This window comes from Elephas maximus, chromosome 3 (assembly GCF_024166365.1).
Source record: "Elephas maximus indicus isolate mEleMax1 chromosome 3, mEleMax1 primary haplotype, whole genome shotgun sequence".
In the NCBI taxonomy this organism is placed as follows: Eukaryota; Metazoa; Chordata; class Mammalia; order Proboscidea; family Elephantidae; genus Elephas; species Elephas maximus.
The window spans coordinates 129,330,979-129,356,393 of NC_064821.1; positions in this window are offsets into that span (position 1 = coordinate 129,330,979).

A 25,415-nucleotide genomic window follows, 5' to 3' on the forward strand; every position below is an offset into this window, starting at 1 on the left:
ATCATTATTTTGAATACACAGATGAATATTCTAAAGCACAGAGAAGTTGTATATATTTCCTAAGGTTACAACAGCATTATAAAGTAATGGTGCTAAAAATCAGTGTTCAAATGGTATTTAAAACAAGGGCAAATGACTGAGTGGTAAATTCAGCATCATTTCCAAATTTGGGAATTCTGATAGATGAAGAAAAGGCAACAAAACCACTGAGGTAGCAGCTGGAATTGAAGAGAAAAACCACAAGGGTAAGATGTCAAGGAAGCCAAGAGAAGAAAGTGACTCCAAGAAGGAGAGAGAGAGAGGCCGGCCATGTCAAATGCTCCTGAGAAGCTGTAAAAGATAAATAGTAAGAAGATAGTTTGCAAGCTGCTGGTGATTATTATAGAGCAATGTCAAAGACGAAAGACCAATGGAGTGGGGCTAAATACAAAAAAGGAGTGAGGGCATAAAGAAAGTTTAGAATAACAACTCTTCCCTAAAGTTGTACTGGAGAGAAAAATAGTATAGCAGCATGAAGAATATTAGGGGTCAAGGGAGGGTTTTTAGAAAATGGTAATGCACTTGGCTGCTAACCAAAAGGTTGAAGATTCAAGTCCGCTCAGAGGTGATCTACTTCAAAAATCTCAGCCATTGAAAACTTTATGGAGAACAGTTCTATTCTGACACACATGGGGTTCCCATGAGTTGGAATTAATTCAACGGCTACTGATAAACATTAAAATATATTTATTAGACAATGTAAAGGATCCAAAGGAGAGCATGTAATTGATCGTGTGCAAGATAAGGCAAAACATCAGGAGGAAAGTCACAGTAGTTTACTTAAGCTAATAGTTGGACTTTGGGTGCTCGGCTGACCACCCAGTCAAAATAAATTGATGACTCAGACTCCTCTAGTTGTTTTCACTTTCCAAAACATCAGAAAAGAGGTCCAAAGACCATCCTTGAGACCAAGGATGTAAGAGAGTGGGCATGGCCCTCAGCACCTCCTTTGTCTCTTAATGAAGTGATGGTCTGAACAATTGGCTGGAAGAAAGGATCAGGGAAGACATCAGAATTCAGGGGCCAATCATATGACCTATAAGAAAATTCTTGCTGCACAATAGCAATAGTATATGTTCCTTTAAAAAAAAAAAAACTGTTCCATTGAACCAACATAATGGTTTCAGAGCAATAGTGCAGACAATGGCTAACAACATGGTTCTTTGTTTTCTTTTTTTAATATTGTTTGTTCTTTCCTTCTTTCCTACATTCCTTTCTTTTACTTTTCCTTCCCTTCCCTTCTCTACTCTTTCCATTATCTTTCTGTGTTTTTTTCAACTTTAATTGTTTTTCCAATTTATTTGTAGTGTATATTCATTATTAGTGTGTTTACAAAAAAACAAAATTACAGCCACTCATTAAATTTAAAAACAATAACCACAACTAACCTGATAGTATTATTCTCCTGCCAATAATTCTTGTTGACTTATTTTAGCTTTAAAAAAAATGTCCAAACTCTTAACATTGGATTCCAAGGCTGTCAATAAGCTAGTAATAACTATTTTTCTTTTTAAGTTAATTTATTAGTTTACATTTTTTGGAAACAAATGATCTTCAAGATGTTATTATTTTTAAATCTTAGGTGGTAGTAGAACATTTGTTGTTCTAGGTTTGTTTAGTGTCTGCAGTGCATGATATATCCAAATAGTTGTTTTGTGAGCATGTTTTGCTTTTTGTTTTTGTTTTAATCTTTGGAGGGGAGAAAGAAATTGACCAAAGGCAGCCGCCATACTATGATAAATGGGACTCTGGGGAGATAAATGAATGAAAGAATTTTTAGGAGTTTTCTTGTGCATGTTGAAATTTAATTCAGCCTAACAAGAGTCTGTACATTTAGTTTTAATTTATATGAATAATATTTCTTAGATGTAATTCTTTATCTTTCATTTTTAACTACGTTCTGTTTTAAACCTCCATAACTATTGCTATATCATATCTAACTACTTGTCACTAAGCATAGCAGATCACTTGCATACAAATGTCCTATAGATAGGGTGCTATTTGGGACTTGAAGGACACAAAACATTTTAAGGTTTATTTTATTTAATAGTTGCTTACTAATTATCTATGTTTACATTTTAAAACAGAAGTACCAGGGCTACCTAGCAATATTCCATCTGCAATTATGAGATAGTTTAAATAGCATTAGAAATTATTTTATTTAATACACAATGTTCACTGAAGTTTAATAATAATTTTCATAGTCCTAAAGACTAATTTAGTAATATTGTTCAACAGGTTCAGTGAACTCTTTTAAAGATAAATTATTTTGATCCATTCCCATAAAATTTATAAATATGCTGCCATGAATAGTTTTTCTCCATGCGCTGTGAAACATTGCCAAAGCTTTAACCTCGTACTAACCAGAAATAATGCTTAAATGATGCTGTAATTTTTGCAATCTGGTACTATTCACAGATGAATTATGCAACTAGAAGTGCTATCTCTACTACAGTAGTCTTGCCTCATTATCTCATTCCCAGATGAATGACGGGGAGGAGAAGTGTTAAGCTGATTCATACTGTTGCCATAGTTAAACTATTCTCTAATCATTTGTAATGTTGTTTGGTAAACTAAGATATTTATAACAATCTCAGATTTGCATTAAATTCGAGAACTTCTCCAAAAAACAGAATTACATCTTTTTAACTTGAAAGAAGTTCTATTACATTTTTAAATAATCCTCTAGGAGAAATTACATTGTTATGTCAAATAATTAAAATAGAAGCATATTACATATATTTCATATACTCTTTGTAATATAAAGGAAAAGATGTGAATTTTTAAATGCAAATCTGCACATCCACATTGTAGGTTTAAAGTCAAAGCCTTATTCCCAATATTAGAAATATAAATGGAACACACGACTTAATTTGAAAAGCTTTGGAAAACTGGTCTTAAAGCAAATGTTCACAGGCCCTACCCATTAAAACCTGTTGCCATCGAGTTGATTCAGACCCATCCTGACCCCATACGTTAATATCATCTTCCTCCTTAGGGCACAAGGGATCATTAGCTGATTTCTTGGAAGTTAATTCATGAACTCTTTAGGCACTACGTGAACCATTATGAAAGCACACAGGCAGGACACTCTGTCAACCTACAATCAATACACACTGACCATACATTTGGCTAATACATGGACTTCCTATTTAGATTGCTCCAGGAAACTGCATTTGATATTGAACAAGTGTGTTTTATTTTACTTTAGAAACTGATACTGAAAACAAGAAAGAAAGATGGTAGCCAAGAAAACCATGTCACAAGGAAATCAAAGGTAAACGGCCTTCATCTCTCTCCTTGGACCAATGAAGTGTAACATCTCTCAAATGTCCTCCCACATCTGTTCTTAGTCACATCTAATCTAGCCTCAAAACAGTAGACAGGATAATCTTATAAAAAACTAAAATCTGATCATCTTTTTCTTCAGCTTAAAACTTTTCAATTTTTTCCCATCACTCTTAGCATAAAGACCAGAGAACACAGCAAGGTTATTAAGACCTTGCCCATTCTGGCGCCATACCTGCCTCATCAGCTCATCACCTTCTCTTCCTCTGCAGGGTAACTGAACCCCAGTCACTTTGGTCTCTTTTAAACTCCTACAAAGAACAGTACTCCTTCTCACCTCATAACCCTCAAATTCCTACTCATCTTTCTCGTTTCAGCCTAAACATGACATTCTCAGTGAAGACTTCCATAATTCTCCACACTAGCTTAGGTGTCCTTGTCATAAACACTCACAGCAGTCTATACATTTCTCTCATTTCACTGGGCACCGCTGTAATTAAATAGTAACTTGTATCAGATCTACCTCCCTGCCTCCTCCAAATTATTTGATCGTGAAGGGCAGGGACATGCCTGCCATTCATTCTAATATCCTAGAATAATATCTCACACATTATAGGCACTGAATAAGTATTTTTGAATGAATGAAATAATTTCGAGAGTTTTAAGTTAGTGAATTTTACTAACATGTCTTTACTTGAATGTCTTATTTATGTATTTTTTTCTATCTGTATTGTATACCCATAAAGACCTTTGTAGACGGCATTTGTTTTATGACTTTTTCTCTGTCTCTACTGGATATGATTGATGCTTCATCCTTTGCCATATAACTTTTCACCTTGTATCCTAGGTGCTTTTTGCCTATGCTTTTTTTTTTTTTTAGATTTGGGGGGATGACGGGCTGGAAGGATGTGCTATTTATCTTTAAGTCCCCCTCCTATAGCTCAAGGAGTCTCTGGGTGGCAGAAATGGTTAAGTGCTGGACTCCTAACCAAAAGGTTGGTGGTTCAAACCCACCCAGAAACACCTGAGAAGACAGGTCTGACTATCTGCTTCTGAAGGTCACAGCCTTGAAATTCCTCTGAGCAGTTCTACTCAAAAAGCAAACAACAACTGTAGCTCACATAATAAGCAACCAAGCAAGAAAGATAAAATCAGGGCATGCTGCAGAAGGGAAGTTTGTCATAGTCTTTTTAATGTTTTCAAAAGACATATAGAATCCAAATATGATTGTTTGTAAATATGTGTGTTTCACCAAACGATTGCGACGCTACTGCGTGCAGTTTGCTTGATAGGAAGACTTTTCTCATGTCCATTTTAGAACATGAATAGTCTGAGAAGAGTTCACCATAAGCGGAACGATATTCCAGAGAGGTACATTTACACTCACCTCAGGTAGTTTGGGATGTTTATTTTGAAGCACCCTAAAACAAAGATACCAAAAATTCAAAAAGGGCACCTGGGCCTTTGTAGTTTTCAATTTTTATATCAACACGGGTGTGTTCTGTGAACAGATGTTTAGCACAGCATGAGACACTATTTAGGCCTGATATCCAGACTGTTACCAGAAAACGCAAACTGTCTTCCATTTAAAAAAATAATAAGTTTTTCAGACTTAATTCAATATATTGTACAGGATAGTGTTTTCATCTCATAAATAGAAAATAATATGCACCTATGTCATCTGAGTTGATTACAATACTGCAAGGACTTATTTCCATATAAGTCAACCAAACAAAAATAGTTTGTCTTAGTATATATATGCATATGTGAGTGTGTGTTTCTATATCTATATAGATAATATATAGATATATAAAAAAATATAGATACATAAATCATCGAGGAAGATGCACATACATTTACATGAAGCCTTTTTTTAATACCTACTGCCTTCTAAGGGAAGTATTCACAGATGAACATGTAATTCTATTCTTAAATGGAACAGCGGCAAAAAATATTTGGCAGAAGAGGTATTAATTGTTCATTCATTGTTAAAATATTTTGGAATCCAAATTTAAATTTTTAAATAAGAAAAAAAAAAGACTGCCCTTTTGTTCATTGACAGGCTGTCTTATGTTATGAACCAATCCGTAAATAAATTGAGAAAATATGATCTAGACACAAAAGATCTTGCATTTGCCAAATGTAATGAATTGGGGAAAAAAGTTAAATTTGTTACAAATCTAGCATTTCAACCTAGCCCTCTCCTGGTAATTCCTTTTCATTATTCATTACTAAGCCGAGATAGTTAGAGCTGTAAGAATGCATACCTCTGGTCTGACTGTAAAGACAAATATGTCTATCTAATAAATATGAGGTCCAGCTTTGGATCAATGAACTAGGAGCCAGGATTCCTACACTTAATTCATGAATCTTTGACTGATTTTTCCATAGATCTGGGAAGAGCCACTTAAGCTCTTCATATCTTCACTTTGCAATGTGAATAACAACACACCATATGCATTACTGGATTCTGTGCACTTTAATTCTTTGCAAAAAGCACTTTAAAACACTTTGATGAGAAGTACTATATTAAAGGAAATTATTACTCTTATTCATTTAGCTGATTATAAAACATTGTGGGCAAAGGAAAGTATGAGCTCACTGCATGCTAGATAAGGGATGCTGGAAATCATTAATATAGTCAGATTTCCCAGAGCAAATAATCTCCACTCATAAGCAGAAGTCACTGATGGAAACATTAAAAAAAAAAAAAAAAACCTTGCCTTCAAGTCGTTTCCGACTCATAGCGACCGTATAGAACAGGGTAGAACTGCCCCATAGCATTTCCAAGGGGCGCATGGTGAATTCAAACTGCCAACCTTTTGGTTAGTGGAGGTAGCACTTCACCACCACGACGCCACTGGGGTTTCCAATGGAGACATGGCAGTCCCTAACTGATGTTCTGGCACGCTCCTCACTATATGTGTTGAACATCACAAGGAGTTTGGTTTCCTGTGTGAAATAGAAAAAAAAAAAAAAAAGTATGCTGCTGCTTCTTGGTATAGTGTGTCTCATAAGCAATTCATATTCAAATATCCTTCATGTATGACTTTTAAAATGAGAGGCTACAGACTGATAAATCTTATAGTAGTATAGCTTCAGTCAGTCCCCACATAGGTTTGATAAAAAGATAAACAATGCCATGAACATTTTTTAAAACGCTTAGCCATAAATTGAAGTAAACTTTTGTCTAGTAAGATAACGTTCATTAAAATCTTATGAATTTTTTCAAGTATGACTTTTAAGTTTCACTTCCTCTCTTCTTGCCATTAACTACAGTGTTATACTCTGTAAATGAGGTTCTTATGCAAAATCAAGTTTAACTTCCCTATGCCTTATTGAGAACATGTATCCCCACTTTCAAAGATTACAAGCCATCAACAATATGTTGGCATTTTTTCCCTTAAAAGAAACCAGAAACCTCTGCCATTGCCAAGCAGTCATTGATCAGAGAGTTCTCTTAAACTGACTTGTCATCAGAGAAAACCTCATTTTCTTTCTTCCTTCCTCCCTCTCTTCAATGAAGAGGTCACTGATGGGAACAAGAACATATCACAAAAAGGGGTTTAGAATTTCACCTTGGCCTTTTCAAAAACCTACATCCAAAGGAAGTTCACAAAACATCACATTTCACAAAAAAAAACAAGAAATTGCAGAGAATACCTGCCCCCCAAGAAACACTGTCTTCAAACATGAGAAAATGTGTGGTTTATGAATAATTACAGGTTTATTATTCAGTGATTTTATTTTCCTTCTAGAAAGGCCATTAGTTCTGATCTACAGGGTTCAGGTCAGGTATTATGAACGTGGTGTGATTATATTCAATCAACAACCAACCAGTTGCCGTAGAGTCGATTTCGACTCATAATGACCCTATAGGACAGAGTAGAGCTGCCCCAAAAAATTTCCATGGAGTGCCTGGTGGATTCAAACTGCCGACATTTTGGTTAGCAGATGTGGTTCTTAACCACTACGCCGTCAGGGTTTAGATAGTATAAATAGACCTAGAATAGACTTGTAGTTGCTTGAGAAATCTGATGAAAAAAAAAATTCCAGTGACATCGCCTTTTCAGTAGTTGAGACTTTTCCTTTACATTCAGAAATATCCCCTGATTCTATTTTATTTTTTACTCAGTTAGGTACTTTGTTAGTCCTCCCTCCCCCACCCCAAGGGCAATATTAACTCAGCTTTTGCACTGAGAATGCATACAACAATTATAATAGGAATAACTGATTTTAGAAGACCAGATTTGAGAATTAAGAATACATTTTATTAAACGGGCCTAGGAAGAATGATCCAGATTATGTGTTTTGATAGCACTTCCACACCTCCACGTGCTTTAGGGTTAGTATAGGCCTTCCTCCACAAGGGCTTAGCTTTTCATTTGTTCTCTTTGCTGCCATATCCCTCCCTAGAGGTGTCCGGGTAGCAAAGTGGTCAAGCATTCGGCTGCTAAGCAAAAAGTTGGTAGTTGAATCCACCAGCTGCCTCTTGGAAATCCTATGGGGCACTTCTAGTCCATCTTACAGGGTCGTTATGAGTTGGAATTGACTTGATGGCAATGGGTTTGGTTTTCTTTTTTTTTAATATCCCTAGAATCTAGAATTATGTCCATCATAAAGGCACATCTAAATGCTGCTGAATGAATGAATAAATGAATGATTCCTGCTTATCTGTGATTTGTGAAGTAGTAAAATGTCTCCTTAACCATGCTCATGTTTCTTATTTATCACAATCCTCATTACATCTAATAATAAACGATGTTTTCTAGGTCTTTGGTTTAACAGGATCATTTCTATAAAGGTTTGCACATTGAATTATAAATTAGAGTTTCAGAGCCCCATACTAAGTATTTCTTTACCATCTAAACTTATTTTCTCTTTCAACTTCTCTTGCATTTTAAACTTCGCACTTGCTAGAAAATTGTTCAATATACAGATTTTCTGTCTTTGTATTTCTACATTAATATCGAAATATCTTCGTGGTACATCATTTATTATATCTCTATTTGATTCTAAGTAGATTTTGAATTTCCCATTCTTACCTGGAGACTACCTCGTATAATTTTTAAATGAAAATTATTTTTGCCCTATGTCTATTGTTTTCTAACTTGAATAGAGATAAATAATTATATGTTCATCTACTTGTTCAGTTATAGCCTACAATTGTGAAAAAAATGGAAAGATCAGAGCAAAGGGAGTAATAGAAAAATAATGAAGAATAAGCTATAAAATGCAAACTGATATCTATTCGTGAATTAGAGTCATAATTTGGGAGACTCTTAAAGTTTAAATAGAATCTTTTAACTTTTCTCCATTTGACTTATCATCTTTAGCAGTTAAAAATGGAGTCCTTGCTTACTTAGAAAAACAGAAGGGAAAAGGAGACAACTAACATTGCCTTCCCAATCAGATGTGGGTGGAATACAATAAATATCCAGTCATGAATATTCAGTGTTGCCTTCAAAGAAAATAAAAAGGGAAAGATTGTTATTGGAGTTCCAAATTACAGCAGATGGATGATAAGGGCTTTCTGGCCTCAATTTTCTGATATGTAAATAAAGAATAATAATATTGTCTGTATGATCATAATACAAAAGCACGAATATATGTGAGTCCTCGAATTCTATCTTGCTACCTACCACTTCAGAAGTTTTAAGAGACACATGCCCAAAGAACGTGCAATGACATGTTTTGTTGACCTTCATTTCTGAATTTCTGTTTGAATTGACTAGAAGCCTGTTTTGTTATTTTAAATTAAGTCCTAGGTTAGAAACTTTTATTTAAATTAGGGGTAGTATGGATGTTAAGAATACAGCTTGGAAATCAAACCCACCAGAATTGAAATTCAGGATTCGCCACTTCCTAGCTGACCAGATTTAGCCCTATTAACCTTACAGCCCTTTCCTCTTCCGGAAAATGAGGATACAATACATTTCACTGGATCATTGAAAAATTAGTACAATAGCATGTATAGGTTATTTATCAAAGTAATGAAACGTACTATGTGCACAATAAAAGTGAAGCTACTATTTTAATCAAGTAATCTCTTCCTTGGCCATTTTTCCCAACATCATGAGAAAAAAAGAGAGGAAGTGGTTAAAAAAGAGCATTTTGCGTGAAAGTGACTTCCAAATGAACTGAGGATTTAACCAATCCAGTTTTACATACATTTTTCTCCTCACCCTAAAAATTATCCCTAATTTCAGCTTGGCCCGCTTGTGTATAATGAAAGACTTCTATTCATTTTTGGTTCCATGTTGAGGGTGGAGTAGGATGAATATTTGTGTATCCTCAAAGTCTGCTAGACTAGCCACACTTTTGGATATTTTGTTTGTTTGATGTTGTGCAGAGAATTATTTTGTTCTTATTGGTGTTCTATGTTACGTGCCATTGAAATATATATATATATATATATGTTTCTTAGGTATTCTTCCTTCTTCACCTCTATTTTTCCTAATATACTGTCAATAAATAAGCAAACCTAATATAAAGATGAGACCTCTTTCTAAATCAGGAAAAACTCTGGCTACTATTGGACTAAATCTTTCTATCTGTGTCAAACTGAAATTACATTGCTCCTTGTTTTCAGCAGGTTAATTAATGAACACATGGAAATGAATTCTTTGTGCTGGAAAGGCATTCAGAACACCTAATGTCTACAATTTCTTCAGCTACTACCAAAGTAATAACTTCCAGGAGAGTCTTTGCAGCTGTGGCAACTATGGTGGAAAGCCATAAAAATGGGTTCTCTTGGTAGGAAGTAGATATAACGGAAATAGCATTAGATTTGGAGTCACACAGACCTGAGTTTGAATTCTAGGTCTGTCTCCTACTTGTTGTATAATCTTAAGCAGTTACTCAAACTCTCAGAGACTCAATTTCCTCTTTTTTAAAATGATAGTAATACCTTCCCTGTATGGTTGCTATGATTTAATAAGATAATGCTCATGAAGTACAGAGCTTGGCACATGGTTATACTTAATGATACTTGTCTTGGTCATCTAGTGCTGCTATAAAAGAAATACCACAAGTGGATGGCTTTGACAAAGAGAAATGTATTTCTTCACAGCAAAGTATGCTAAAAGTTCAAATTCAGGGCTTCAGCTCCAGGGAAAGACTTTCTCTGCCTGTAGACCTTCTCATCAATCTTCCCCCAGACGAGGAGCTTCTTCACACAGGGACCCCAGGTCCAAAGGACGTGCTCTGTTACCAGCACTGCTTTCTTGGTGATATGAAGTTCCCCCTACCCTGCTCTCTTCTTTCTTCTATATCTGAAGAGATTTCCTCAAGACACAATCCAATTTTGCAGACTGAGTCCTGCCTCAGGAACACAACTTCTTCCCATCCTCCATCATTAGCATCATAGAGGCAGAATTTACAACATACAGGAAAATCACACAATACTAGCAATCATGGCCCAGCCAAATTGATACACACATTTTTTGGGGGGACATAATTCAATCCGTGACAATATTATTTTTAGTTTTCTTGTTTTTTTGCCTTCATTTTAAGCTGTAATAATTATTACTCATGGAACTGACTCTTTTATGTGAGTGTTTTCAAAGACAAAGTATCAAATTTGACAATTTAATGATGTTGGGAACAAAAACCCAACAACAAATTTCCAAAATAACATAAACATTTTGGAAATAAATTGACTTTTGTGAATTCATAGGAGGAATCTGAATTTTCAAAGTTGTATTTCACAAAGATACGTAAATAATTTTGTGTAGTCATAAGAGAAAATAAACAGGCATAAAGGACGATTTATCTTTTATTTATAGTTTTTCTTTAGCCTTGTCAATTCTGGCAAGAAAGAATAATTTCCACTTAAAAGTCACGATGGTCTGGTAGAAGAAATTGAGTCTATGCTTAAGGCTCAGTAATGATGGATTCTGCCAAGACTTTGTAATCACTATGTTTTCATCTATGTTCTCAGTCTTCTGAGACTCATTAAATGTCATGATTGAATTCTCAGGCTAAACACTGACTCTACTAATATTTGAGCCAACCCATAATTTCTTATTTCAGTATTTCATATTCAAAAAAAATTATTCAATAAATATTGCAAGCCTATTAGGTGTAATAAAGTCTAACTTTATTTGTAATCAAATATCAGTTAAATGGATAGAAAATGAGACTCTTATCTTTGTAATCTGTATTTAAAGAAGACAAAGGAATAACTTATTTTGGTTTGAAATATCTAAAACCATGAGCTTCTCTTGGTAATCTGTGGGATCATTCTTAGAAATTTGACTAATCTTCTTGAATACTTATAATAAAATATTTGTAGTATCAGAGATGGTCTAATTTATCTGCATATTAGGTGTATGGAGTATATCAAACCATGTTTAAATGTTTCCATTCCATGAAACCTAAAACAGGTACTTCATTGCTTAATTTCATACTGTACTTAAAAAAAAAAAAAAACAGATGAGTTTAATGCATATGTGTCTCATTCATTTACAGTTAAATTATTCAAATATTGCTTTTAAAATAATTTTTTTGTTCTTAGGTAATGTCTTTCTTTTAAGGAACTCAAAACACTCTATAATTGTTAATGGGCATTTTCACAATACCCCTATGAGGGAAATGTAGTGAGTTCTGTGAATTTCACTGATGTCATTTTTTAAGGGACCAAGAAAATGTTAACACATAAAACCTAAGACTGTTAGTAGCACTGGGTCATACGAGGCATGTGTAACATAATGAAATAAGCAGATTGTTGTCTGATTCTTCTTAGTGTATAATCAAAATGATTTTCTAATACATGGTACAAAACTGATTAGAGAAGCTTCCATATGTTTACATGAGGATAAGAGAATTGATTTGCCATTTTCTTCTTTCTTTCCTTCACTTTGTTAATCAGGACCACTCATCTTTCTCCTCTTTCAACTTTCCACAGATTAGAAGGTGGCTGATAGTAGTGCTTAGTAAAGTTTATAAATATCTTACAAAAGGATATTGTTCCTTATAAAGCTGGTAAAGAAAATTTAAGCTGAATAGACATTTAGCAAGGAAGTGAAAATAACTGAATATCCACTAGAGAAAAACTTTGTGTTAACAACAAAATATCTGCCATAGGAATTTTTAAAAACTGTTTGTAAATTGCACTATTAGACTACACAACACTCCAGAAACTCCATCATGCCATTGATATATAAGGTAAACTGATAATTAAAGTTGCCTGCGCTAACAGAATACGAATTGCTACTTCACACTCCATGTTAGGTGAGTGATTTTTGTTAAGTTAGCTGAATCCACAATTTTGTCTTTAAAGGAAATTAAAGATTAGGTCCAAAATGATACATAGGCACTTTTAAAAAATGTACCTTATGTAATAAGACTTGTGGAAAATGGAGCTTATATAATAAGATTTCTATTTTGTAAATTTGGCTTAAGAAAAATGCACGATTAGGCACAAAAAAGAAATCTGAATCACAAGCATTACAGTTGTGACTGTCAAGTAAAGAAAGAGATGGGCAATTGCTGAACTAGTGCCCTGAGAATATTCTGCACTGTGGAGAACAGTGACAGGAACAGCCATTCATAAAATTCAAAACCATTGCTTCATTACAATAAAGCAATCATCACAAATAAAAAATAATTTTGCTAGTACTTATGGTAACATGAAACTAAATTTCTGGGCCTCACCAATTAGATTATCAACAAATTGGCCAAGGGATACTGGGGCACTCCCCAGTCATCTTCACGTTCTGCTGTGGTTTGTTTTCCCTTTCTTTTTTTTATTTTTTTAATTGTGTTTTAGGTAAAAGTTTACAGCTCAACTTAATTTCCCATCCAAAAATTTATCCACATATTGTTTCTTGGCACTGGTTGTAATCCTCACAATGTGATAGCACGTTCCCCCTTTCCATACTGGGTCCCTTGTGTCCATTTGTCCAGTTCCTGTCCATTTTTGCCTTCTTGTCTTGATTTGGGACAGGAGCTGCCCACTTAGTCTCATATATTTGATTGAACTAAGAAGCACATTCCCCACATGTGTTATTTTATGCTGTATCCCCCAACCCCAGTGCCATCGAGTCTCCCTATAAGTTGGAATCAACTTGACGACAACGGTTTTATTTTATTTTTATTTTTTAGGCCTCTCTAATCATTGACTGAAAAGTGGGTTTTTGACTCAGACTCAAATTATCCCTTTTCTTGCTAGAAATAAAATGTTGAAATTTTTCCTATGGAAATGATTTTTTAATTGCACTCCTATTGTGTAGTGCATGATCTTTAATTGCTACAAAAAATGTAATTTAACATTTCTTATCTAATTTTCTTTACCTACAATCTTTCTTTTATGTGCATATATGAGCTCTACATTTTTACATACAAATGGAGGTGGAACTAATACACATAAGAAAATATTAACTGAATACTTAAGCCACGTAATTCTCATTAAATCCCTTTTGAGATCATTCTATTTTTATTATAATACCCCATTTTTTAATAATTGAGGAAACTGAGACTTAGTCTCTTAAGCAACTTGACCAAGGTCACACACCTTAAAAATGCTAAAATCTAGATTCAGATTCAAGATTGTCTAATATTAGAATATATGAAATTAAATTCATACCACCTAAACCCCACTCATCATTGCTGAATTTTCTTTAAGGAAAACAAGTGTGCAAGAAAGAATAATTAACTTTTTGATTTTCATTTTATTAGTCCAGATAAAAAAATAATTGACTTTTTATTAAGTTAAATAAATTATCCCAGGAAAAAAAAAGACAGTGAATTGTAACGTTAATCTAAAAAAGACTGGAAACATTTTCCAGCAGAAATTTTACTTAAAAAAATATAAAACTATTCTATTCCTGAAAATATAATTGGATGCACATCAAAATATCATCAAGGTTATTAGAAGCCACTGTTATGATGAAATAAGATAAAAACTAATTTTGCTAAATGGAATCAACAAGGTCTTTAAACACAATTACATTTAAGCCATAATAGGAGCACCGAGCTGTTTTATGAGGCAATAATCTGGTTCCCGGGTGGATAAACTATAAGGCTGAAGGGTGGTTAGAGTTCTGCAATAAGACTACTACTGGATTATTGCCTGGTAAAATTGCGTGGCACTTATCTCATTGTGATCATTCTACAACTCTGAGTGTTTACTTTTAAATACATGTCAGTATATACGTGAGTGCTTACGTGGTAAGAACACTATGACAAAGCAAGAAAATGATGGAAGTAGACAAAACCCTGTGTCATAATGATGAAAGGCAAATCATCTTTAGACACAAAAAAGTAGCTTTCCATAATCTGATAAGGAGATATTCTTAATCTTTACAATATCTTATATTTAACTTTTTTTTCTTTCCATTTTTGGGGGAATCCAGGCTCCACAAGTAGGTGATAAACTGGTCTTTTTTGGTGTTTATCTTGGGACCTTCTTCATCAGACAGAAGATCCATAATACTACTCAATTTTCATAAAATTCCCATTAGAAAAAATATGTATTTTCAATCTTATTGAATTTCCATTCAGATAATTTTCTTTACAGGAACCGTGTAAGTTAATGTACTCCCATTCTGTCAGTTTACTAATATCAATTGCTCATATGCAAGTTCAAGCTGAAACTGAAGAAAATCAGATCAAGTCCATGAGAGCCAAAATATGACCTTGAGTATAAAAACCCACCTGAATTCAGGGACCTTCTGAAGAATAGATTTGAAGCATTGAACACTAGTGACCAAAGACCAGACGAGTTGTGGAATAACATCAAGGACATTCTACATGAAGAAAGCAAGAGGTCATTGAAAAGACAGGAAAGAAAAGACCAAGATGGATGTCAGAGGAGACTCTGAAACTTGCTCTTGAGCATCGAGCAGCTAAAGCAAAAGGAAGAATTGATGAAGTAAAAGAACTGAACAGAAGATTTCAAAGGGCGTCTCGAGAAGACAAAGTAAAGTATTATAATGACACATGCAAAGAGCTGGAAATGGAAAACCAAAAGGGAAAAACACGCTCGGTGTTTCTCAAGCTGAAAGAACTGAAGAAAAAATTCAAGCCTCGAGTTGCAATAGTGAAGGAGTCCATGGGGAAAATATTAAATGATGTAGGAAGCATCAAAAGAAGATGGAAAGAATACACAGAGTCATTATACCAAAAAGAATTAGTCGATGTTCAACCATTTCAAGAGGTGGCATATGATCAGGAACCAACGGTACTGAAGGAAGAAGTCCAAGCTGTTCTGAAGGTATTGGTGAAAAACAAGCCTCCAGGCATTGATGGAATATCAATTGAGATGTTTCAACAAACATGCAGAGCTGGAGGTGCTCACTCAGCTATGCCAAGAAATATGGAAGACAGCTTCCTGACCAACTGACTGGAAGAGATCCATATTTATGCTTATTCCCAGGAAAGGTGATCCAACCAAATGTGGAAATTATAGAACAATATCATTAATATTATGCGCAAGCAAAATTTTGCTGAAGATCATTCAAAAACGCCTGCAGCAGTATATTGACAAGGAACTGCCAGAAATTCAGGCCGGTCTCAGTAGAGGACGTGCAACCAGCGATGTCATCGCTGATGTCAGATGGATCCTGGCTGAAAGCAGAGAATACCAGAAAGATGTCTCCCTGTGTTTTATCGACTATGCAAAGGCATTCGACTGTGTGGATCATAACTAATAATGGATAACATTGTGAAGAATGGAAATTCCAGAACACTTAATGGTACTCATGAGGAACCCCTACATAGATCAAGAGGCAGTTGTTCAGACAGAACAAGGGGATACTGATTGGTTTAAAGTCAGGAAAAGTGTGCGTCAGGGTTGTATTCTTTCACCATACCTATTCAATCTGTATGCTGAGCAAATAATACAAGAAGCTGGACTATATGAAGAAGAACGGGGCCTCAGGATTGGAGGAAGATTCATTAACAACCTGCATTATGCAGATGACACAACGTTGCTTGCTGAAAGTGAAGAGGACTTGAAGCACTTACTGATGAAGATCAAAGACCACAGCCTTCAGGATGGATTGCACCTCAACATAAAGAAAACAAAAATCTTTACAACTGGACCCATAAGCAACATCATGAGAAATGGAGAAAAGATTGAAGTTGTCAAGGATTTCATTTTACTTGGATCCACAATCAACAGCCATGGAAGCAGCAGTCAAGAAATCAAAAGATGCATTGCATTGGGTAAATCTGCTACAAAGGATCTCTTTAAAGTGTTGAAAATCAAAGATGTCACCCTGAAGACTAAGGTGCCCCTGACCCAAGCCATGGTATTTTCAGTCATATCATATGCATGTGAAAGCTGGACAATGAATAAGGAAGACCGAAGAAGAATTGATGCCTTTGAATTGTGTTGTTGGCAAAGAATATTGAATATACCATGGACTGCCAAAAGAATGAACAAATCTCTCTTAGAACAAGTATAGCCAGAATGCTCCTTAGAGGCAAGGATGGCGAGACTGCGTCTTATATACTTTGGACATGTTGTCAGGAGGGATCAGTCCCTGGAGAAGACATCATGCTTGGCAGAGTACAGAGTCAGTGGAAAAGAGGAAGACCCTCAACGAGGTGGATTGACACCGTGGCTGCAACAATGAGCTCAAGCATAACAACAATTGTAAGGATGGCTCAGGACCAGGCAGTGTTTCGTTCTGTTGTCCATAGGGTGGCTATGAGTCAGAACCAATTCGACAGCATCTAACAACAACAATGTTTTACATCATTTAATAATCATATTCAGTTAATATGTCTGAAATATACCCCTGCACAAAAATATGTGCTAGGTTTAATACATTTTTTGAGGTAGTTCAATGGGCTTTAATATGTTTTGTAGTCAAATGGGATTTTCTATGTCTATAGACAGAAAAGTAATATAAAACAATAGATCTATGTTCAGCAAGGCATTTTGACGGCAGTGGGTTATATATGTAAGTAAGCTGAAACTTTTTTAAATCATACGTATTTTTACATTCTCTCTTGTTTTAATCAGAGTAAGCTGCAATTTACCTTTTAAAATTTTCTCATTTTCAACATGAGTAAAGTTGAAAACTAAAAAGAAATAACATAAATAGTTAATATTTATTTAATTCTGATTATATGTCAAGAACTCTTCTAACAGTGTGTGTATGTGTGCGTGTGTGTGTGTACTTTAGTCCTCACAGCAATCCCTTGAAGAAGTAACAATTATTCTCAATTTACAGATGATTAAAATGAAGCAAAGATGAGATAACTGTACCAAAGCACAAAGCTAGTGGGATTTAAGCCCAGGCAGGTTGATTCCAGAATCCATCCCTTGATGTTACAACCACAAATAAAATTGACGTAGATTTGAATCTGGAAGTTTAGACTCAGAGTTTGTTTTTAATTACTACAATCTCATTTCTTATAAAAAGGGAAGCTAATGAAAATAAAATGTATGTGGGATTAAAAGCAGAAGTAAGAAAGTCTGGGATGAGCAAGGATACTGAATGCAATGGATACATAAATATAAAAAGATGGCATAAACAGAAAACAAAAGTAAAAACTGAATGACAAACTCTATTCTATGCCTGTCCTCCCATTATCAGATGATAGAAAAATGAACTGACTTACATGAGGTGATGTATCCATTGAATCTCCTCCCAAAATTATGCTTTTTTCAGTGGTGGAAAACAGGCTAAATATGCGTCATATGCATGGGAAAGCTGGACAATAAATACGGAAGACTGAAGAAGAATTGACACCTTTGAATTATGATGCTGGTGAAGAATATTGAATACACCACGGACTGCCAGAAGAATGAATAAATCTGTCTTGGAAGAAGTACAGTTGGAATGCCCCTTGGAAGCAAGGATAGCGAGACTTCATTTCACGTACTTTGGACAGGTTTCAGAAGGCACCCATCCCTGGAGAAGGACATCATGCTTGGTAGAGTAGAGGCTCAGCGAAAACGAGGAAGACTCTCAAGGAGTTGGATTGACACAGTGGCTGCAGCAATGGGCTCAAGCATAACAATTGTGATGCCATGGCATAGGACCACGCAGTGTTTCGTTCTGTCGTACAAAGGGTCACTATGAGTCAGAACCTACTAAATGGCACCTAATGACAATAAGAACAACAAATAACAGAACAAACATGGCTGAACATCAAATTAATATTGTAGATTATTAAGCAAAGAAATTTCCCAAAGTGACAAGGAAAAAAAAAAAGAGAGGGAAATTTAAGTACATGGAGAGCTTTAAAAAATTCTAGAAAGTTCACTTAATAGAAATTACAGAAGGAGAGAATATTAAAAAAATTAATGAAGGGGCTAATTTAGAAATTTTATGGAAAACAATTGTTTAAATATGACCAAGGTGTGAAATTTAAGATTGAAAGTTTCAACTCTTACTGAACAAAATAAAATATATATTTTTAAAAAACCACTTTAGTAGTTAAATGTTGATAAAAATCCCTGCACTCCAGTATGAGAAAAAGCGTAACACTTTACAAAAGAAAATGTGCCGACAAAGAAACAAGTAGCAGACTGGTATCACATATTCTGCTGGCAAGATTATATCCCCGAAAACAATAACTGCATCCTCAGAGTTTTGAGTAAAAATCATTTTAAACTTAGAAGTCTCTACTTAGTCAATTATAATCCAAATATGATGCCAAAATACATTTCTTTTCATATTTCAAATGGCAGGAGTTTTAGTAATCCTTGAGGAATCTTTCCAAAAGAATAATTCAAGACAGTATTGATATTTATATCTAACAGGCACTAAACAGGGCAAATAAACTAATTTAGTCATAATTAAATCTCAAGACTTGAGCAATGGATTGAATCACACACCTCCCCCCTGCCAAAAAAAAAAAAGATATTTTGAAGTCCTAACCTCTGCTGCACAAGTGAATGTGGCCTTGTTTGGGGAAACAGAGATTGTTTTTATTTATTTATTTTTTGGCAGGTATTACCAGTTAAAGAAGTCATAACAGAGTAAGGTGCATCTTAATCCTAACCCTATGTTACTTGTGTTTTATAAAAAGGAAGACGGACGCACAGGGGAAAGATGCCATGTAAAGATACATCTTCAAGCCAATCAATGCCAAAAAGCTCTTGGGTACACAGAAACTGAAAGAGACAAGGAAGGCTCTTCCCTTAGAGCTGACAGAGAGAGAGCATAGTTCTGCTGACACCCTAAATTTGGACTCCTCACCTCCAGAACTGTGTGAACAAATTCCTATTCTTTAAAACCACCCACTTGGAAGTATTTTATTATGGCAGCCTTAGGAGACAAAGATGGAAGTGCATATTCCCATTCTGGGGAGGATATAATTTTTCATTTATGCTAATTGTTGATATAAAAATAATGACCAATATGTTTGTTCAAAATTTCTAGGCACCCCTAGAAGAAAAAATATAGGATTATAATGTATATCACAACAGCAAACAAAAACAAAAAAAAATGGAACCAATAAACTGTCTCAAACAGAAAAACATTAATCTAAAACATGAAATAAAATTCTGTATATAGAACAAAAGTAATATAAAAAAAGAATAAATTCTCCTATTAAGACTGAGAATCTCAGAATTGCTTAAAAGAAAAAAAAAAGCAACCTAGTCATATACCAATTAATTATGGGGAATGTCCTAAAACAAATGACAGGAAAAGATTGATTCCAAGTCATTCCATCTGATATACCAAGTCAAATGTGAACATGAAGAAAACAGATGTCGTAATATTAAAAAGAAACAAAATGGAATTCAAAGTGAATTCTATTCAGTAGGATGAAGAGGGATATTTTATACTGCTAGGAGATTCAATCTCACAGAAAATCAGAGAGTTTTTGTTGCGATAACACAACAAATCCTAATGGCTTACAACAATAAAGATTTATTTTTTCCTCACTGGTCAACAGATTGATAGGCTCTGCTCATGTTCTAGTTAGTTTCGAGTGCATCTCTCCTTCTGGAACTGCCTGTCATAGATTAAATTCTGTCCCCTAAAAATATATGTCAACTTGGCTAGGCCATGATTCCTAGTATCTTGTGGTTACCCTCCATTTTGTGATCTGATGTAATTATCCTATATGTTGTAAATCCTAATCTCTATGATCTTGACAAAACAAGATTAGAGACAGTTATGTTAATGAGGCAGGACACAGTCTACAGGATTAGGTTGTATCTTCAGTCAATCTCTTTTGAGATATAAAACAGAAAAGCAAGCAGAGAGGAGAGGGACCACCTACCACCAAAAAACAAGAGCCAGGAGCCAAGCACACCTTTTGGATCCAAGGTCCCTGAACTGAGAAACTACTAAACTCAAAAGAAGATTGAAGACAAGGACCTTCCCCCAGAGCCAACAGAGACAGAAAGTCTTCCCTTGGAACTGGCACCCTGAATTTGAACTTCTAGCCCTCTAGACTGTGAAAGAATCAATTTCTGCATTTTTTTTTAAAGCCACCCACTTGTGGTATTTCTGTTATAATAGCACTAGATAACTAAGACATTGCTTATGTTTGTTCCCCATTTCCTAATATACCCCCAACTAAACCCATTGCCGTCAAGTCAATTCCAACTCATAGTGACCCTGTAGGACAGAGTAGAACTGCCCCATAGAGTTTCTAAGGAGTGCCTGGTGGATTTGAACTGCCAACCTTTTGGTTAGCAGCTGTAGCACTTAATCACTATACCATTAGGGTTTCCCTCCTCCCTAATAGTCCGTTGTAAAAACAAGTTACTTGGGCAGGGGTGTATACTCCATGTACTCTACAGGGAGTCACTGCAAGGTCACTTAATAAAGAATATAAATTTCTAAACCTTTTACAAGAAGGAAGTGAAAAATTCCAAACAAAACCTTAATCATTAAAACAAAAATATAAGAAGGAATTGACAAACTCACAATCATGGTGGAAGTATTTAGCAAACATCTGACCAGAATAGGAAAACTAGGTAGAAAGACGTAAAAATACCAGTAATTTGAAAAAATACAATTAGCTTGGTTTGTGTCATATAGTTAATAAAGTATACAAAGTTTTTCTATACAAAAATTATAAAAGTAAATTTAACCATGTTGTGGAGGAAAAAGAAGCTCAGTAAGTTCCAAAACCTAGAAATCGTACAGGCCACATTTTTTGAACAATAGGAATGTAATAGATGTTGACAAAAAAGGAAAGCAAATAAACAGACAATTAAATACACATGGAATCCAAAAAATAACTACTTAAATAACTCTTAGATCAAAGAGAAAATGGAAATAGAAATTATACTCTATTTAGAATTGACCAACAATGAGAGGATTCATATCAAAGCTTATCCAATGCAGCCAGAATATTTTTCAGACTCAACCGTGTAGGTATAAATGCATTGTTCAGAAAACAAAAAAGACAAAAAAATTGAACTAAGCCTTTAACTCAAGAAGCTATAATAAGAATAGCCAAATTAAATGAAATAAAGTAGGAGGAAGGAATTAATGAAGACATAGGTAATACTTGATGAAACAGAGAACAGAAGTGGCTTTGATCGTAAAACTAAAGTTATACCCTGTTTAATACGTAAGAATTTGAAAATCTAAAGTAAATGGAAATTTAATAGGAAAATGTAGGTTTACTAAAATTGACTGACATGTACTAAACATTCATTAAGACTACAGAAAAGTAGAAAAAATAAATGTTTTCCAATTCATTCTCCAGGTATAGTGTAATAGCAACGTCAAAACTGAACGTAAAAATTATACACATATGCACACACACACACAGACACCTGATAAAGTCAACTTCACAGATTAAAGTAGGTATAAAAATTAAAATTAAATATTAGAAAATTAAACAGTAGTATATTAAAAAAATTCTTTTTTTATATTAAAAAAATAACAAATTATAACCAAGTAAAATTTATCTCAGAAGGTATGAGGTAGGCTCAGCATTAAAAGCTACAAGTCCAAATTTAAATGTGTAAAGATATATGACTGTTTAAAAGATAACAATAGAAATAGTTGACAAAATTAAAAACCCATATATAATCATGAATTATCACATGTATCTCCTCCATATACATACATGAGTGTAAGTACACACACGAACGCACACACTCTCCCTCTCTCTAAGGAGAATAGAAGACATATTTGTAAAGGGCACCTGCTAGAACATGAAGTAAATTCAACTAATAAGGATAAAGCATTAAATGCATTATCCTAAAATCAGGAACAAGACAGGTTTTCTTCTCGTTACAGCTACTATACAACAAACATCATAAAAATTATTTCACTCAATACAGAAGAAAATATAAAATAGTTGCAACTTAATCTAACAAAATTGTGGAAGACTAAATAAAGAAATCTGTAAAACCCAGGTAAAAAGACAAACCTAGCCTTGGAAAGGAAGGCGTAATTTTAGAAAAGTATCCCATTATGAAAATAATGTACAAATTCAATGCAATCCCAAATAAAATTCTAAAAGAATACTATCCATTTTTGACAAACTGATGATAAAATTATGTGGAATTTAAAGTGATGAAGATAACCAAGAAAATAATTTAAAAATGAGGAAGGCTTCATTCTGTTACAAAACATATCATAAAGTCATTTTAGCTCTGGAGACATGCTTTATCTCTACTATAAGAGAGATATAAAAGAAAAAGGAATACATAAGCAAAAGATTCATATATATAGCTGCAGAAGAGTTTTAAACTGCCGTATAACCACAGACATAATTTTGTAAAAGTTAAAAGAATAAATGATTGTAAGCATTTTTAATATATATAACTCCATTTCTCTAATATTCATAGAAAGGCAAACTCAAGCAAGATTTTTTGTGTAAGACTTGCAAAATTAAAAAAGTTTGATAAAATCCAGTGTTGGCAGTTACAGGGAAATGAGTGTTACGTAGTTTTGGTTGAAACGTACTGAATTTTTATTTTGTCTTTTCACTGGAAGGGCAATTTGATGGCAATTGTTTGATCCAGGAATTCTTCTTCCAGTCACTATTACAGAAAAATAATCACGTTTATACCAAGAGACAGGTGGAAAAGTGTTCATTGCAGAACCGATTATAAGAGAAAGAATTAGAAACAAGCCGAACGTCTATCATTTGGGGAACAGTTAAATAAATATACATCAATAAATAAATGCTATGTGGCCATTAAAATTAATGAGCGAGATCTGTAAATACTAACCTTGAATCATGGGTTTGATATATGTCAAATGTAAAAAGTAAGTTGTGGACAAATATGGGTAGTATGACCCACTTCTTAACGATGAAATGTGTAGGTGTATCGCGTGTATTCTGTGTGCGTGGGTTTGTGAAGATGTATGTATCCTTACTTCAGTGATGTTAGAGTGGTAAAGAGTTTCATTTTTGTCATTTTCTTTTTGTGAAAATTGGTGATATCATAAAATTATTATTCTTACTTTCAGTATTTTTTAATTGAAAAGATAAAAGCTTATTTTAAAAGTTTAAATCTATACAAGTTCTGATTTTATAAGGGAAAGGGCAGGGATAATTTTTGAATTAGCGTTAAGTTTTCCATAGTACAGTATATCTTTACTTATTGTTTAATTTTTTTTAACCTAAAGCTCTAAATTAGATCCCAATTTTTCTGCGATGATAAGCTTTGTCCGTTTTTACCAATTAAAGCAAAATCTATACTTCCTACTCTGGCAAAAGCACAGAAAGCAGAGTTTTTATTTGAAATCTGATGAATGGTATTAGCAACGCTAATGTTGACCTATGAGACTGAGACATCTTTTAGATCAAATATTTTCATGTGGAGTCCTAAAAAATGGTCATTTCAGTCTACTTACCAGACCATTCAATACACAGGAAAATATGTAAAATTTTCTTAGGAACATTTTGCCAGTATAATTATACCTATCTCAAAGTCAGAGCCTCAGATCTAGCCAAACACAAAAATCATTATTCTTTATATGATTTTCTTTTTTGGACTTCTAAGACACCTCTCCTTTAAATTGACTCGCTCTACAAATGAAAAGTCTTTAAGATGTTTCTACGTAACTGCAATGTTTTCTGTCACTTTAAAAATCTACTTCAGAACTTGAAAGATTTAGTCACAGTATTTAAAACTAAAAGGTTCTCGAGAAGCAAGAGGAAAATTGACAGCAAGCTGAGAAGACTGAATGAATTTTGACTCAGCAGTTTTCCTAATATTACACTGTTATCCCATCTGTTAGAACTAATAGAATGAGCAAAGCAGAGTTTGAAGTCATCCCCGAGTTGTCTTGTTTAACTTTGTCTGCTGATGGGACAACTTTCCTTACAGAGGACTAACCAAAACATGTAAATTTGTTAACATACGACTCTCCAACACCACCTCCCTCACCCGGGAACAAAGCTCCTGTGTCAATGGCAGATATCTCTAGAAGACCACAACTCTCTCTCCTTCTGAGTCAGAACCCAACCTCAGAATCCTTAACACAGCAGTCAGGTAGTCACCATCAATTTTTTGCATTTGATGTACAAGGTGAAGCGTATTTGTCATTTCTGGCCTACATAATTTTAACCATTTTTAGCTGCTCAATTTTCCTCAAATAAAATCGTATGCACTCCTGCCTTTGGTCCCTTTATAGCAGGAACGAAAAAAAAACCTGATGCCATTAAATAGGTTCCAACTCATAGCAACTCTATAGGACAGAGTAAAAATGCCCCATAGTGTTTCCAAGGACTAGCTGGTGGATTCAAACTGCTGATGTTTAGTTAGCAGCCAGGCTGTTAACCACCGTGCCACCAGCGTTCCTTTAAATCACCTTTAAGATGTCCTTCTTCTACATTCCAAAGCAAACAAACAAACCCACTGCCATGGAGTCAATTCCGACTCATGGCGACCTATAGGACAGAGTAGAATTGGCCCATATGGTTTCCAAGGAGCACCCGGTGGATTTGAATTGCTGACCTTTAAGGTTAGCAGCCATAGCTCTTAACCACCACGCCACCAGGGTTTCCCCTTCTACATTGTGTTCATTCAAATCCTCCAGGTCTTTCAAGGACAAACTCATGTTTTACTTCTTCCATAAAGCCATTTAGACAATGGCACCCCAGTGGACTATGATTCTTCTGAAGGTCTCCTTCAGTATTTCTCATACGTTTTAGGTATTTAACACCTCAAGAACTTTGTTAGATCTCTACCT